The 17304-nt window shown below is 48.5% G+C and overlaps 1 long non-coding RNA gene across 1 annotated transcript; it reads right to left on the reverse strand.

Annotated features, from left to right (window-relative positions):
• Window positions 1–225: 225 nt before the first annotated feature.
• Window positions 226–8995, reverse strand: LOC128914992 (uncharacterized). Its single transcript, XR_008468482.1, has 4 exons — window positions 8277–8995; window positions 4156–7905; window positions 1696–4016; window positions 226–1507 (listed from the first exon to the last, which is right to left on the reverse strand). It is a non-coding gene; the product is annotated as an uncharacterized LOC128914992 (long non-coding RNA).
• Between the last annotated feature and the right edge of the window lie 8309 nt (window positions 8996–17304).

The raw sequence follows: 17304 nt of genomic DNA on the forward strand, positions 1-17304 counted from the left end.
AAAAAAGAAGACGAAAAGTGCGTAAAGATTTTTATCCGGAGCCGGAGGGCGCCGGGAGCGCGGCGGGGAGGACGGGCTGCCTGCAGGCCCCGGAGCCATGGCCGGGCCGGGCGCGGGGCTCGCCAGCACCCACCGTGCACCAGATCGCCCAGTCACCCAGCCCATATCAGTCAGCTATTTGGCTGAAGGAGAGGCGTCCATTCAAAGCCAGTTTACAGCAGAGCCTTTATTTTTATTTTAAAAGCATCTGGAAATTAAAAATCCCCTTTGGCGCTCGTCCACTTTGGAGCGAGAGCCAGGCCTGTCGTCTGGCCAAGCAGCCCCCCGCTCTCCCTGCGCTGGGCGGATCCAGCGCTGGGACGTTTTTCTAACTCGAGCAGACACAGGCTGCTGGCTTCCTTCCAGCAGCTCCACAAACTTCCCACGCCGAGCGTCGGTTTGGTCCCCGCACCGTACGTGTGACACCGCGCCCATGTCACTCGGAGCTGCTCGGGGTGTGCCGTGCCCACCCCCGTGCCCTTCCCCGAGCCGGGGACGCCTGTCGGACAGTGCTTTGGCCGGGATAAGGAGCAATAGGCTGGTTGGTGCAGGTAGGGCTCACCCCAGGTGAATGGCGCCAACGCAAAACGTGGGTTATTTATTTCCATTTTGGGGTGGCTGCAGGTCTGGCAGGTGTTGGTCACCCCCGACAACCTGTCCCCATGCAGAGGCCACATCGCCGCTGCCTCCTCAGCAGCATGGCAGGAGGTGACACTGCCTGAACCTGGTGGGACGGGCGTGCTGAGTTTATAGCAAAGCCCTGAAAAGTTCTCCCAAATCCGCAGAGTTTCCCCCCAAATCTGGAACATTTCATTAAACTCCTTCCTCAGCAGGCTGGTAAATGCCAGCTGGGTCATCCCTTGGGTGAAGATTTGTGTTGGAAAAAGTTATAAAAAAAAAAAAAGTATATATGTGGCTATGTGCAGTTACAGTTGTGTATCCCTGTTTTTCACCCTGCAGGAAAAGTGCAGGCACTGGAAATGTCCAGCTGGCTCCTCTGGGTGCCCAACCCCATGCATCCCTGCACGGTGTCTCTGCAGCGGGGAAGAGGATTGCTCTGAAACAAGGCAGAGGACTGAGCAATAATGATGATGTATCTGCCCTGTGCTACAGAAGGAAAATGGAGAAGCCCCTGCCCAACAGTTTGGGATGGACAGTGTGGAGATTGGAACCTGCTGAGGGCATCAGCTGCAACCTGGGACAGGGTCCTTTATCCAAAAAAGTGTGTGAGATGAACAAACACATTCAGCTGGAGGAAGAGTTGAGGATCTCCAGATGCAGCTTTTGCCTTCGTCCTGCCGGGTGCCCGGGGCTGCCCTCCTCCCCTTGGGGCACACCACGACCTGGGATGGCCACAGCAGTGGTCTGTGACCCTCTGCGTGCATCCACGCCTGGAGGAAATGTGGGTTATTGCTTGTGAGTGTCACCGATGTCTTCTGTCCAGAGAGGAAGGCAATACTCCTTCAGGCTGGGGAGAGGGGATAGAACGGGCACGGATTCATCCCCCCCCAGCCTGCCCTTCCCGACCTGCCCCATCCCACCAGCTCCCACCTCCAGGCACAGTCCCCATCTCTGCTCCAGCATGCCGGCAGCCGCAGCAGATGGGCTTCTCTTCTCCCTCCCAACGTCCCACTCTTAGCGAGAGCTAGTCCTTACCAGGAAAGACCAATTCCACCCCTCGCGCAGGCCGGTGAGGGCCAGGCACCAGGAGACACGAGCAGAGACCCTTCTCTAATCTTAGCTAAGCTCCTGCAAAGCCCTGCTGCACAAACACAAAGTAGACTTTTTCAGAGGCTCATAAAACTGAAACACCCGTGGTTGGCTCCTTATGGCAATGGCAACGCGCCTGTCTTTAGCACAAAGCCTATCTTCCCCCACTGGATTTCAAGTCCCCGTTTCAAAGTATGGAAGCGTTAGATCTTTCCAAAGAAAGGATTTCCTGAATTATTCTAACACTGAAAAAACAACGTATTCTTCTCTGCCCTGGCTCTCGCAGGCAGTTGAAGTACTTGGCTGAAATTTTCTCAAAAAAAAAGAGAAAAACCCAGAGTCATGACATAAGAACAGGATCTTGCACTTAGAAGGGACAAGCCACCTCCAGAGCAGGCTGTGCTACCAACTCTGCCTCTAATAATATCTGCCAACTTTGTGAGCATTGTACATTGTTTAAAGAACCTAATCGAGTTAGATATTCCTTTTGAAGTCAGACAACTTTGATTTAACAATGGCTTCAGAGCTTTGAAAACCCCAGTCTTTTCTAGTTTGTCTTCCATGATGGTTCCTTACCTGTCTCCCATCATTGAATAAATCATTATAAACATAAACCAGATGCCTGATGCTAACAATAACTTTAGAGAGCCCTGCTTCCCCTAAGATGTATGGGCAATGACTAACACACTTTTAGCTTCCAGACTTAATTTAAAGCATTCTGAAATTGTGCACGGGTGAGATGAAGGCTGCCCGAGACGATAACTTTTACATTAAAAATAATCTCTGTCTTTAGCAGCAACAAAGTCAAGGTCGTCCTCCTCCATCCCCAGTGTCTCACCCCATGGGTGCTCTGCAAGCCCTGGGTTGCACTTACATGAATTCATGCCTTGGAAAAGGAAGACCTTGCACCACCTTAAGGAAAATAAGGTGTCTGTGTCTGAACGCAGGGGCGCAGTGGCTTATGCAACTTGGGGTGAGCACGCAGCAGCCAAGCATAGCTCCTTGCAGCAAAGTTGGCAGCATTTTTGGCCAATATGTGACAAGGGACAGTGCTGAGCCTCCAGACACCATGGCTCTCTCCGGCAGGAGCAGCAAGCGGTTGAGTTCACCTCGGCTTCTGCGTTGCCAACGGAGCTAAAAGCACATTGAAACCTGGAACTCGCCTTGCCTGAGGACAGATCACCAACGTGTGGAGCGGCTCAGGGGGATGTGCTGGTGGAAGAGGGAGCGTTCCTGACCTGGAGGCCTCAGCCTGCGGAAAGCCTGGAGCTAACAGCTGCTCCAGAGCCGCTCTGTAGGGAATATACTGCTTAACAGAGGAACACGCTTAAATGCATTACTAGTACAGCTCAGTTAGTGTCTGGAGATCGAGCTCTGGCAAAGAAACAAAGTTTTGAAAGCTCCGTTCAATATTCGTTCACTTTCCTATGCCTGCACACACTGAGCCCATAATTGGGTTAATCTTGCCATTTTATTTGCATGTTTTTGTCACCCCTTATTTGCTGTCTTCTCCATTTGAAGCACTAACCAAAAAGTGGAGAGAAGAAGGAAGGATGGGAGGAAATCTTGGGATCTGCCAAAGTCAGAGAAATTTATGTTAGGTAAACTCTTCCACCCAGATGTGCTTTGCCCTGTGCCACCGGCATGGCGTGGCACAGCGGGGAGCTCAGTGCAGAATTTCCTGACACAGAATGAACTAAAAAGAGTCATGGCTAACATATACCAACAGGGAGGCTCACAGGGAGCTGAGGAGGGATTATTTCTCCTCCCTGAACTTCATGGCAGTACCTCTGTGTCGTTAAAAGACTTTCGTGCGATGGCCTCCGAAGCAATCTGGTCACACGTAAGTCCGGCGCTGTGTTTGAAGCCATGGCAAAGATGCCATGTGAAAAATAAAACCACACCAGGGCAATCGGGGAGATTTGCCAGGAGCTCGCCCTTCGTGTGAAGCTTGTGTTACCTTGGCATCACAGCCTGGCTTTTCCTCATTTCCAGCTGCTTGGTGAAGCTTCAGCCCTGGACAATTTTTTTTCATCCTGATTTTCAAATGAAAACTCACCAAGTTATTCCGTGTGGGGAACAAGGCAAAGCAGGGAGTGGCTTGAGGGGAGTAAAGAAAGACTCTGGACCCAACCTCTCCCGGGAAACTTTTGCCGCTTGCTGCACCCTCGTGCTCTTGTGGGACAACGGGAGAACTCCTTGCCAAAGGCTATCCAGCCACGCTTGCAGCAGCACCAGATCCATCTCCAGAGCAAGTTACTGGAGCACTAGAATATAAAAGACCATAATTTATGCATTTGAAGCCATGTTTTTGATTATGTCGAAGAGCGAGCAAAACCTGAAAAGTCTCTTTTATAGAAAACGTTAATTCTCTATGATGTTTTTTCCTTATAAAGAATGATTTACCTGTCTCTGGGGTAATGGTCTTTGTACAACAGAGCACATGTCTGTTCTGGTTCCTTACATCTGAGATACAGATCCCAGGCAAACAGCTGTCCCGTGGTATCGTGGGGTTTTCATGACAAATGGGAATCCTTTACAGGCAGCTTTCATTTTTTCATCTGAAAGCCTCAATACATTAGTACTTGCCAGAGGCCTGTGAACTTTCATATCTATTATGCCATCACCGCTACAAATGCTTTCAAATTAACAACCAGCCAGATTCCCTTTCTGTGACCAAGCAGGAAAATAAAGAGAAAAGACAGAAATTATTACGTTACCGAATACCTTCCCTTCCGTCCCACTTAGCAATTGCTTTGTAAAGTGATATGAAAGGTTATTTACATGGGGATACATCTAAGGGGATGAATAGGAGCAAATGCTCTGAAAAGAGATCACAGCTGTTTCCTTCCTTACCCCTTGCCGGTCTCCACCGCTCCGAGCCGGGCTGCTGCGCTCCAGGCCACGCTTGGAAGGGATCCTGACACAGCCCAATAAAGACTGGTGAGAAATAAGCATTTAAGCAATCTCATAAATTCATTAGCAGTGTCACTTCCTTTTTAGCTCATTACTTTTTTCAATTCCCGTTTGGTTTTTTTGGTATCTTCAGTCTATGGATGAGGGCAGGCATGCGGACAACGGCCCTTCCTTAAGGAGGAGATCCGCTGTTACACCGGCAATAACAGTTTCCAGGAAGAACAGAATATAAAGCAAGATAACGTTGCAAGAGGAACGTTTTAGAGCAGTGTATTGCACAGCTCTCCCACCATTGCCGACACAGGCTTCCAAACACGCAGCCATGGTGGGATGCACAGCGAAAGGCTGGAGTTACCGTCTTTTCAGAGCAAGACGTCAGGATTGGTCCATTCGGTGCCTCTGGCAAAAAGATCGTAGATGTAAAAATAATGAGAGCAATATTCAAAAATTAAGGAAATTCACTTTATATCTCTTCTCATGACTCTGAATTCTTCCTGTTCATTGCTCCGTCTTTTGACTGTGCCTTTTCAAACCCTTATCAATGGTCCCACCTGCTTGGCAATGAGAAGTGGAGGCGCAGTCTTTGATGAGTTCTTGCAGGGCTCTGAGACCTTAGATGGGCACCGGTGGGAGATCCCAACTCGGGCAACCCCAGGGATCCCCTGGCCTGGCTGTCTACGGGTAAAATCTGGGTGAGTGACTCAGTATCTTCAAAAACTGCCATGGTGAGTAATCCTCCGAGTTATGGTGTTGCTCTCACAAACACAGGCTCGACAAATCCGTCTTTTAGACATCAAAGGATCACATTTGCTTTTAAAGTGGTGTTTAGTCATTATATGCTGTTCCTCCAGGTCAGTTGCATTGTGGGGAGGACACAGTCATTTCAAAATAAATGATGCAGGATCCGCTCCGCTAACCGAGATGCTTGAAAAATTGTACGTACAGCAGATGCCAATGCACAGGTCATTTATACCAGACAAAACTGACGGTAGAGAATGCTCTGTCCTGGAAATGCACACACAGAGTTTATTTCTACTTTTGCAGAGAAGAGGACAGAATTTTGCATTCCTGTACTTTTTATAACTCTTCCCTCATCCTGCTATAAATTGTGGCAAAGCTTTAGACTTGAAGAACTGTGGCGGGAGAGCTTTCATCAAGGGGACTCCAGGGCCTGCTTCTGTCTCCTTTGTGCCACAGGTTCAACCAAAAGGGACCGCCGGGGAGTAGGTTCAGCCCCGATTTATACAGATAAATGGTGAGGCAAAAATCGGAAAAGTAGCAAATTTTATTACCCCTGTACTTCTGAGGCAGACTGCGCATCTTTGACCTCTTTTGATGCCCTGGGGACATGTCTGTCAGGGCTGTTTCTTCTCATCCCTGTTTCTTATGTAGGTTTTAGCGTTGCATGTGAGGAGATCAGAGCAGAGAGAAAGGAAGACCCAAAACCTCTTTTCTCAGCCTTTTGGCTCAAACCCAAATATTTTAAACATTTCTGCTAGGGCTTGATTCCTCCAGCGAGTCTCAGAGCTCTCATCTCGGACTGCTATAAACCAAAGACTGTTTACATGAGATCAGCACATGCCCATATTGCTTTACAATTTACGGTGCGTGCACTTCATATATCGATAGTGATGCGCAACCCAGCCCTGCAAGCCCTTTAGCTTTTTGATTGTTTAAGCTTTAGATTGTTTTTTTTTTTATTATTATTTAGAGGACAGGGGAGAAAAGCATGATGGAAGTCATGCAAATGGTTAAATGCAAAGATCTGTTGATGTTGTGAGATTGCTGGTAAATAATTTAACAAGGATCTTTAACAAGTCTCACTCTGAAGGAAAAAGTAAGTCCACTTCAAACCCTGCTTTTCCAATTTGGCCATCTAAATCAGTACTACACTCTAAAACAGCCAAACTCTGTAGGAATTGCCATGGAGCGTCAAACACAGAGTTCTGGCGGCCAAGCACAAAAGAGAAAAACGTGAGAAACTCCATAACAGGCAAACATGGAGTAATCTCCCTTCCCCCCAAAGAGCTCATCTGAGCCCTGGAGACCATCTAAAACATTAAAGCAAGAGGTTTTGCCCTGCCCAACCATGGTTCATGTGAACTCTCCAGTGATGGCTCTTCTCCACAGGAAGATCCTGCAAAGCTTTTGATAAGTTTATGGGAACACCTCATTGCATATTTTAAGCGTTCCCTTTACCATCTCTCTCCCAGAAGCATTTTAACCTCTCCAATAAAATACAACTGGAGATGTAACGTCTTGTGGTCTTCAGGTCCCTGACCGTATGGAGAAGCCTTCACTGGTGTGGTTGTTCCAAAGCCGTGGGTGAGGCTCGTGCGAGGAGCGTGGGTTCCTCACCAGGAGACACTTGATTCTCAGGGAAGGGAGCACAGGGCAATTAGTCACTGTAAAACAGTCTAAAGCGGCTAAAGAATTAGGAATTGCCTAGGCCCCAATAAAATCCAGTGCTTTATACGAGTCGAGATGCAGTTGGAGGAATCTGGCTAATCTTTTACTCTCCTAGTAAATCATTCATTGAGGCCATCTGTGAAACATGAGAAGAGCAGCTTCAACCCAAGATTCCCGCTTAGCAAAGCTCTTACTAGCTTGGCCGGAAAGAAGCTTTCCTGATAAAGTTGATAGCTAGTCCAAACCCTCATGATTTCCAGCAGCAGTAATCCTTCTGGGGAGATGAGAGAAGCAGCCCTTGAAGGTCCTGGAGCATGGCTGTGCACTTCTGCAAAGTTCAAGGGGAAAAAAAAAAATAAATCCACAGCACTTGCCAGGAGAGGGCCTGGACCTGAGGTGCATCTCTCAATGTTTTCTTTTCCAGCGGCCTCCACAGACAGGTCTGACAAACAGCCCTCAAACCGGTGGGTCGCAGCCCCCTGGGGACAGGGAGCAACCACGGGGCTTAAGGAGAGCATCAAGGAAGAAATGTGGTGCCTTGATGGCCAAGACTGAACCGTGGTTTTGTTCAAGGACGGGCACGGACGCCCATCTGGGAAGTGATATTCAGCTCTCACAGCTGAACCCAGAACCCAAACTTCCCTCTTTTGGGAAAGTTCGTGCCTGAATCAAAAGAGTACAGTGTGGGATCATGTCACTTGAAGAGGAATAAGTCATCCAGAACACCCCCACCAACTCTCCATGCCACGCTGCTTATCTATGTCCTCCACCCAGATTTGATTCGGTTTTTTAAGAAGCAGTCGGTCTTTCTCCACAGGCATTCCTGCTAACCTGCGAATAGAAGAAAGTCCTTCAGCAAACACTTCACAGGGCAAAACAAATAAATATTTTAGCTTGCAGGAGAAAGGGGCTGAACACCTAACCACAGCATTCAAGAACATGAGTTACAAGCCGCCTCCTCCAGGAATTAAGACAATACAGATTTGATGACTTTTTTTTTTTTCACATCTTCTAGTTTCCAAACTCTTAGGGTCTGCAGTTCCCAGGTGGCTCAATAGGTAGAAGGAACAAAGAGTTTCAAAATGAAAGATGAGATGCCCCAACTCCTGGAGCCAAATACTTAAAGAGAAGTGAAGCAAAAACCCAAATAGGAGACAAAATAAGACCTTAACAGGGCTGGAGGCACAAGCCTACAGTTTTACCTGGTGCCGGGCTCTCAGAGAAGACAAGGCTTGCAGACCGGGAGGCTGAGCAGGTCCCACCATTGAACTCTGCCAAATCCATGTTGTATAAATCCAGACATTTATATCATGTTTGGGCGCCTTGCAGAAACACAACCAGAGCCACAGAGGGGAAAAATACACCCCCTCCTCCCCTGCGCTTAAGAGCTAGGCAATAACATGCTTGGTTAAGTGTTGAAGTCTTCCAAACATCTTGGTCCAAATTACAGCGCTCTTGATGACCAAGGAAAGTTGGGGAAGTGACTATGTCTTGGACCAGCACGTCTGACAAACAGTAGGAGCTGCAGTTCCTAGAATGACAAAGATCCTCTTTGCTATGTGAACTTCAACCAAAGTTTGGTGTGATAATCCCTCCGCACTGTGGTTTGTAAGATTTTAACTATTCCTTCTGTTTTCCTTGGCTATCTGGTTCTTGCTCCACTGAGCCTTGAGGTCAGTAACTGTGTGGAATACCTCACATTTTCTGCCTTCTCCCTAAAACCTCCTCAGATCTAAGCAAAGAGGCATCTCATTAACCATTACACTGACCAGCTTATTAGTGGTCCATTTTCTGTTGTGGAGAGAGAGAAGTCAAGGCGAGTATGATTGGAAGTTGCTTATTGGTTTTAAAAACAAAGGGTTCTTCCTCTCTGCTTACTAAGTCTATAACTGTTGAAGAAAGTATTTTACCCTGTGCATCAGCTAAGGTGTTAGGGAAATGCTTCTTCCACCTTATTATTAGTGTAATAATATGATGACACCAAGCTGAGTGGTGCGGTCCGACATGCCAGAGGGACGGGATGTCACCCAGAGGGACCTGGACGAACTGGAGAGGTGGGCCCGAGCAAACCTCATGAAGTTCAACAAGGCCAAGTGCAAGGTCCTGCGCTTGGGTCGGGACAATCCTCGTTATCAATACAGGCTGGGGGATGACGTGATAGAGAGCAGCCCTGCAGAAAAGGACTTGGAGACACTGGTGGGTGAAAAGCTGGATATGAGCCAACAATGTGCGCTTGTAGCCCAGAAGGCCAATCGCATCCTGGGCTGCATCAAAAGAAGCGTGGCCAGCAGATCCAGAGAGGGGATTCTGCCCCTCTGCTCCGCTCTGGTGAGACCCCACCTGGAGTACTGTGTCCAGCTCTGGAGCCCTGTGTCCAGCTCTGGAGCCCTCAGCACAAGAAGGACATGGACCTGTTGGAGCGGGGCCAGAGGAGGCCACGGAGATGCTGGGAGGGCTGGAGCCCCTCTGCTGTGAGGACAGGCTGAGAGAGCTGGGGGGGTTCAGCCTGAAGAAGAGAAGGCTCTGGAGAGAACTTAGAGCCCTCTCCAGTCCCTGAAGGGGGCCTACAGGAAGGATGGGGAGGGGCTGTTGGCAAGGGCATGTAGCGATAGGACGAGGGGCAATGGTTTTAAACTAGAGCAGGGTGGGTTCAGATGAGACATTAGGAAGAAGTTCTTTCCAATGAGGGTGGTGAGACACTGGAAGAGGTTGACCAGAGAGGCGGTGGAGGCCCCATCTCTGGAGACATTCAAGGCCAGGCTGGATGAGGCTCTGAGCAACCTGATCTAGTTGAAGATGTCCCTGCTGACTGCAGGGGGGTTGGACTAGATGGCCTTTAGAGGTCCCTTCCAACCCAACACATTCTAGGATTCTATGATTCTAATAAACGCGATAGATGTCCCTTCCTGTAACACTATTCTTAGCATGTTCTGCACCATCCTCGGTGGCCAGGGCGGTCAGCCGTGGTGGTCCCAATGGCAGGTTGAATCGTGCAAATAGAGAGGGTCTGAAAGGAGGAGCAGTGGGGAGAGCAGCCCTGCTCCCTGGGCCAGAAGCAAAGTAGAAGAGGAGGAAGATGACATCCAAAGGGTAACAGGGAAGTGCTTGGCCTCAGCAAGACCAAGGAAGTCCTGTGGTTGTGGCACTGCAGAGTGCCCCAGCAGAGCTGCTGAGGAGATACGGCCCAGCACGGCAGAGCTGACGCAAGGAGGGGATCTCCTGCCTAAGTGTCAGCTCTGCTCTGGGACAGAGAGGTTTCCCACTGGTCAAACAGGACTCACCTCGTTCAGCAGAAAACTACCCTGGCCTCCCAAGTGCATCAAGTGGGGTGAATCCTCCACCCTCCAAACCCCACACAGTGAAGACTGTAGAAGCATCTGTTACAAATCCTCTTCTCTGGGCAGGAGCAGGAAGCACAACTTTCACAAGACTCTCCTAAATGGAGAAAATCATCCAGGTCTTTTCTTTGCAAGATGCTGCACCCTTCCTGGAGCCCTTTGTGATCTAAGTTGTTCAGAAAGTAAATGAAATGGAGTGAGCCAGAGAGACAGGAATGGTTACTTCTCCAAGAAAGAAAAACTTGATTTTACCATGGGGATCTCGTGTCTGCCATGACCCCTCCAACAGCTCACAGGAAGGCAAGAAGAATTAACCAGCAGCGAGGACTGGTTCCTTTTTGCAGATCTGTGAAGAGTTTCATCTCAGTTCTTAACAGAAATATCCCCCCTCCTGCAAAAAACCAAACCCAACCAAACACCACCTAGCCCTCAGCTGGGAATGGGCAGCTCCTCCATAGCTTATAGCATTTTCCTTTTTCCATCTGACCAAAGCAGACCTGGAGCTTGTAACCTCTTTGGAGGCATTCCTGGGCTGCAGCAGGGATGGGCAATGCACGAAGGGCAGGCAACATTTCACAAGTGGCGACCCTGGAGGAGCAGGTTCCAGAGAAGGTGAGAGGAAAGAGAAGCAGGAGGAGGATTACCAGGCCCAGAACCGTTTGCCGTTGGCTCGTGGTTAGCGTCTGTTCAGCTAACTGGCAATTGAGATCAACAGCGTGGATTTTTCCATCCAATCTAAGTGAGCTAGCAGTTGGGTTTCATTCAAGTAATTGTTCTAATGGATAATAATGTATTATTATGACTAGAGGGCTTATTACTAGAATGTTGTACTAAATTCAATAACCCGAACTCACCATATATTGTCCCTCTTGTGGGAGCTTCAGTTGTTTGAGAAGGAGCCTCAGAGTTGCGTGATCATCCCTAAAACCTTCTCGCCTAAGTTCCAACTTTGGAGAACAAGTTATTCATCATATGCTGAATTCAGCCTTGGAGTAACTCCAGTGAAAACAAAAGGAGTAACAACAGGAATGGATTAGGCCCAATTGCTTTCACATTTCTCCAACTTGAATTTCCAATTCCAATACTAAAGGAGAAGTAAAAAAAAAAAAGAAACACAACATATGGCACAGCGACAAATATACTTCAAAACATAAGTCTGCCTATGCTGTGACCTCATGCCCTTTGGAAAGCGCACCAAGGTGAGCTTCCACAACCTCACCCTCAACCAAAGCCCTACTGGCAGCCGGCAGGAGCAGTATATATTCCTACTTCTGCCACTGGATTGTAACAAGTTTTGCTCGGAATGGTCAAACCCATCCTGCAGTTCTAGGCTGCTACACTTGAGACTACTGACCTTGCACACGACCGAAAAAACCTAGTATCTGCCAAGCTGAGATAGCAAGTCACGAGGATTTCATTTCACAAAAACATACTGAGTAAGATTAAGTACTGCGTGTTCTGTACTGACCCCATTTTCCAGGGAGAGCTGGGCACAGATCGGGAGAGGGCACGGTCTCACCTACAAACCCATATCTCACAGATCATCACCTCAGCATCGGTCTGGTTAAACAGATGTCAACCAACGGAGAGCAAGTGGCATAAGGACCGAGACAGAGGACCCCAAGCTCCCCTGCTGGCTATCGAACCACGCTTTCTCTCAATGTTTGCTGCACCGCTCACTCGTTAGCTTTTCAGTAAGTTCCTTCTGACTTTGACCCACTGTTTCCTGCTGGGGCTGATGAGCCACAAGTGCGGAGTCGCTTCCTCTGGGCCAGTTCCTCCACGCACGCTTCCAGTGGCTGCCACATGAAGTTAGCCTAAGAAAAAATGTTGCTCTTGTTTTCCCTGGAGTTATTCCCAGGCTATTCCAGTGCGTTACAAACGGGCAAACAGAATTATCCAGTGATCAAAGAACCAAACTGCAAGTCAGGAGTCCTGGGTTCAATTCCTAGCTCATATTAAACCAACCCTAACCATATGCCCTCTTTGTGCCTCAACACACTCTTTTGAGGGTTCTTAGTAATGATGATGACGCTCACTTAAAGTTATTCCGAAACAAATAAGAAATTTATGAAACATCACAGCAGCACAAAACGTTAAGCCCAGGTTTGACCCCCGAGCTTTACAAAGCAAGCGCACGGCTTCGTCCCGCTGACAGGCTGGAAGCGGAGGAGTTCAGCTCAGCTGCTATCTAGCTCAGAAATCACTGCACATTGTTTGCAAACTTATCAGGAGTGACTTGAATCGTGAATTAGCTTCAGCAAGGCAGCTGGCAGGCTGCTGAAGCACACAATGCCTGCTGAATCCGCACTTCCTGTCGGAGACGTGCGAAGGAGAAGGCAAACTATGAAAGAGCAGAGAAACCGCTCCCAAACTCGAGGCAAAACTACGTGCAGCACGGGCACAGCAGGGCCGGTCACCGGCCCGGGGGCCAAACCAGAACTCTGAGCCGCGGTGGTGCTGATGGCACCCAGCCCTTGCCATGGAGAGATCTACAAGCGCTTTGTGAAGATCAGGCTCATCCATCTTCCCCCTACTCCCTGCTAGGCCGGTCAGACGGCAGAGCTGGAAGGGCAGCGGTTGGACCTCCCCGGACCCAAGCCGGGACCCTGCCGGCAGCTCTCCACACACAGCCCAAGGCTGGTGCTTGCTTATTTTGGCATCTTGGTTTGTGGTAAATCACCCAATCTACGTCAAAAGCAGCAGCAGACACCCGGAGAGGTTCCAGCCAGCCTTACCCGAGAGCTCACCTGGACACGAGAGCGGAGCAGAGCTACCTGCTCAGATGCCCGTTCCGCGCAGGCAGATGTTCCCCTTGCAGGTCACAAAGCCGGAGCCGCTGTAAATTCTCCAAGATCCAGGTCTGTGGGTGCCCCCACAGAGAAATAACAAAAAGATGCTTCCTGCGTGCGGTCTGAGGGGAACACGGCAGCATCAGAGCTTCAGGGAAAAAAAAAAACCCAGCTTGTGCACTGCAATTCCCTGAAGCCAACTGAAATATTCCACAGCACGCTTCTAAAAGACTTCACGGGGCTGGGAAAACAGCCAATGTGCAATACACTCCTACAAAAGCTCCCTTGCCGTGAGAAGGGCCTTTCCATTCATTTCAGGTTGTCAGTACCTTTGATCAAAGTCTCCTCTAGCACGGGATCGTGTCAGTCTTACAACTAAAGAGCATTCACCTTTTAATTTTAATCAGTTTGAAGGTTATTAGTACAATGAAGTCCAGACCTCACGCTGGAAAGTTAGCGCTTACTCTGAAATGAAGGGGATACAGTGTGAGCGAAAAGAAAAAACCCATTAGAAACTTCCAGCGATAGAAGCTGCAGGACGAAGGCAGTTCAGATGTGCTTCAGCCAGCATCGCCGCTGCTCATCAAACACCGCTCGGCGCTTTGCAAGCCACGAGACGCCATCCTGTGGTCGTCCCCATCACCATTAACTTCTCCCATCTGGTCGGAAGCACCCATGGCAGTTGGATACGCCTCCTGCGTCCTGGCTCTCGTGCTCACTCTAAGTCCTATACGCACTCGGCTCCTCGTTGCTAATGCAAAGCAAGGCTGAAACGCTTCAGATACTCTCCAAAACATACCTGATAAGCCCTGAAAAGCGCAAGCTGTAAGGCACAGCTGTGGCACAGCTGTCTTGCTGTCTGCACGCACTTATACCACAACCCCTCTTCCTCAGCATGAGCCTTTGGTTGGCAACAAGGATAACCATGACATGGCACAGGAGAACCATCGCTGTCTCCACACCAAGCGGAGGGACCAGCCCTGCCCTGCCCTCTCCTTCCTACTGGGGGACATTCCTCCTCCCGCTCCGCTGTGGTGCTGTCTCTACAGTTCCTAGTCCCACCGGGTCCCCCACGCTGTGCCCGCAGCCTTTTGGGTATCTCTGTCCCACTCCTAGTTCCCCTCTCCCCCCATGAAGAGTTTGGCCCACTGCTGTAGAGGACATACCTTGATGTTTGACAGAAGCTGGTGATTCCCATCAGTAACTACGCTGCTAAAGATTCGAAGCTGAGCATCCAGCCTTGCTTTGGTTGGCCAACAAATACATCTCTAACCTTCAAGGCTGATGCAAACTCGGTGTAAAGGGGCAGGAGGGAAGCTGTGAAGGTCCACGCAGACCCAGCTAGCCCTCCGTACCCCTCCTTGCTGCCCAGCTGGCCCACCCTACCCATGCTGCCTTGCATTGCTCCCGCTGCCGGCTCGTAGTACAGGAGGGAAAAATAAATCAGGAAAAAGAAAAGAAAAAAAGAAGTGACCAGCAGCAATAACAGTCCTCAAAAGGCAACTGTTTCCTATTACAGTGCTGGTTCTTTTGATGTCGCTTCTCCCACACAAAGCTGTTTCTTTCACAGTCTGTTCTTGCACACGAACAAGATGTTACACGTACCGTACGTCGCACATCCTCAACTCTTATTTAAAGCACATTTGTCCCAACTCCCTGTACTTTGTTCTCCGTATCGGTTTTCAAACCAGTACTCATACATCACAAGCGCAGCGGCGTTTTTATTCTAGCTTCCCCTTGCACATTTATTTTTCTTCCAAACTCTTGGAGGTTCTGGTCATAAGTAGAGAAGTGTTGACACTTAACTAGGCTTGAGACTGGGCTGCTCAGTTCATGGCAGTAGCTGAATTTTTCCAAAATTTTAGGGGCTTGTAGAGCAAAGGGTTTGCTTTGTCAGAGGCCAGATACAACATTTGGGTTTAGATTCAGATTCTGGACTAGTTAACTTAATTTAGTTATAGTTTTTGATACCACCTGCTTCCTACCTGTGTATTACAGAGCCTAACTTTTCCATATTGAAACAAAGCGTTGACCACGCGTTGCATTGATAAGCCACGACAGTTCTCACGACAAATTTAAATTGCAAATTATTTAGGGCAAGGCAAAATCTTTTTGTTCTAGCACAATAGGGTTTTCATAATCTGCATTATAAACTACCCCAATACAAATAATAGCCTGGCGCTTCTGCCAACTTACTTAACTTGGGGGAAAGTTCAAAAGCAGTGGGGACCACGGCAGGACGCAGGAGGTTTCTTTAGGGGATGCGAGGGTTAATCCAGGCAACTTCTGCAAAAACAAACGCGTGTCATTGTCTCCAAGATTCATTTGACTCATGTTTTTAAATATGAGTTACTTCTGCGTAAACTACATCCAAATGCCTTGCAGAATTAAAACACAATGGCTAATTCTCCCAGAAGACACACATTGCGTTATCGGAAAAATAATCAAAAATCCCAAACTCTGTTATACCCCCAAATGAGAGACACGCAAAAGCCCGCAAAGTCCACCAGGAATTTCACCACAGCTATATGGTAAAACACTCAACCTACAGTAATTAACAGCTAATAATAACTGTGTTTGTATAAAAGGTAGAAATCTCTTGGCCCTCAGAAATAACCTAAGGGAGACTAAAGGTGTTAGAATTATTATATAGTGTAGAATGATGCTTTTTAGACAGAAAGGGACTGCTGGACGGCCTGGTGTCACCGTCACCGCCTGTCAAGTCAGAGGGGGTCGTTACTGCAAAGCAGTGTCCAGAGCCCTGAGACAGGCTGTGCCCGTCTATTTGCCAGAGATTACCAAAATTTGGGGCCTTTCAGTAATAAGTTCCTTCTTTACCATGAGGAGAAGCGTTTGGGAGTGAAAGCATATTAGATTTTGTTGCTGTTACTAATGATATGTTCAAACGACTATTGCCTGCATTTAAAAAAAGAGCCTGGTTATCAAACCAGCCAAATTGGTTTGCTAAAAATAGGCATTTCTTTGTTCTGTGTTTTCAGGTCTTATTTCTTTGAAAACCCCGCAATCTTGTGTGATCACCAAAGCTAACATGCTTTCGTCGTTAACAGCAAGAGCCTCCCTACTCTGCATTTCCAAACTTTCTACCGCATGAAGAACAAAACAAATTGCTCCAGGTTTAAGAAGAGGAGGTTGGCCCTGGCACGCTAACCAGAGGCAAGACTCAAACCCAAGGCCCAACAGGCCCCATATCAAAAGGCTTTGGGATCTAAAAGCACATAATAAAAAGCAGCTTTAATGCAAAACGGTTTGGATTGAAACAAGAGACTTCCGTTAAGTGCCCAGTACGCTAATAAAAAGGATCGCCTTGAGGTACGCGTAGCAGTAGGATGTGGAAGCGGGGTGCAGCTGTGTGCATGGGAAGGGCAGCCCGGCCACCATCACCCGCCCACCCGAGGGCTCTTCGTCCACAGCAGGAAGCAAACCCAGGCCACCGCGCTTAAACCAGCTCTGCAGCCCTCAGAACCTGCCCTCAAACACCTACTTTTGATTTTAGCCCGATGACAAAGCTCCCAGCCATGACTTAGATAACTGGCCCTTATGGAAACCCAACCCCCACCTCCCTGCCCCCTCCAAGGACACCTAAACCCCAGACAACAGCTACTCTAACTCAGACTTGCAAGCGCGGCTCGCTCTTTTGGGGGTAGATTGAGCGAAACAGTCCTAGCCTTGCCAACAAGGAGCCTTTTCCTCCAAGTCTGAATGGCGCAGAGCCTCATCAAAGTCTCAGTTCCTCGAAAAACGCGTTTTCCACTTGAAAATTAGTTGGGTAAGCTAGGTCTGCGCTCAGGGCTAAAACTCGAATTTAGTCAAACGTGCTCCTCACTGGGTCATCTGGTACCTTCGGTGACCCATCTTCCACTAATCCCCGAATTTGCTAAGGATTATTTAGCGGATCTCAAGAGAGACTGAAATATTGAATGGTAGGCAAAGTCCCCCTCCACTCCCCACGGACAGCTGCCGTTTATAGAATAGCCTTGGAATACAAGAGGCAGTTTGTATTGCTCCAAAAATATTTCTTGGCCTTTACTCCAAAAAAGCAAATGAAACAGTCCTATGACTTCATGAAATATTTGAACCCA

This window comes from Rissa tridactyla, chromosome 9 (assembly GCF_028500815.1).
Source record: "Rissa tridactyla isolate bRisTri1 chromosome 9, bRisTri1.patW.cur.20221130, whole genome shotgun sequence".
In the NCBI taxonomy this organism is placed as follows: Eukaryota; Metazoa; Chordata; class Aves; order Charadriiformes; family Laridae; genus Rissa; species Rissa tridactyla.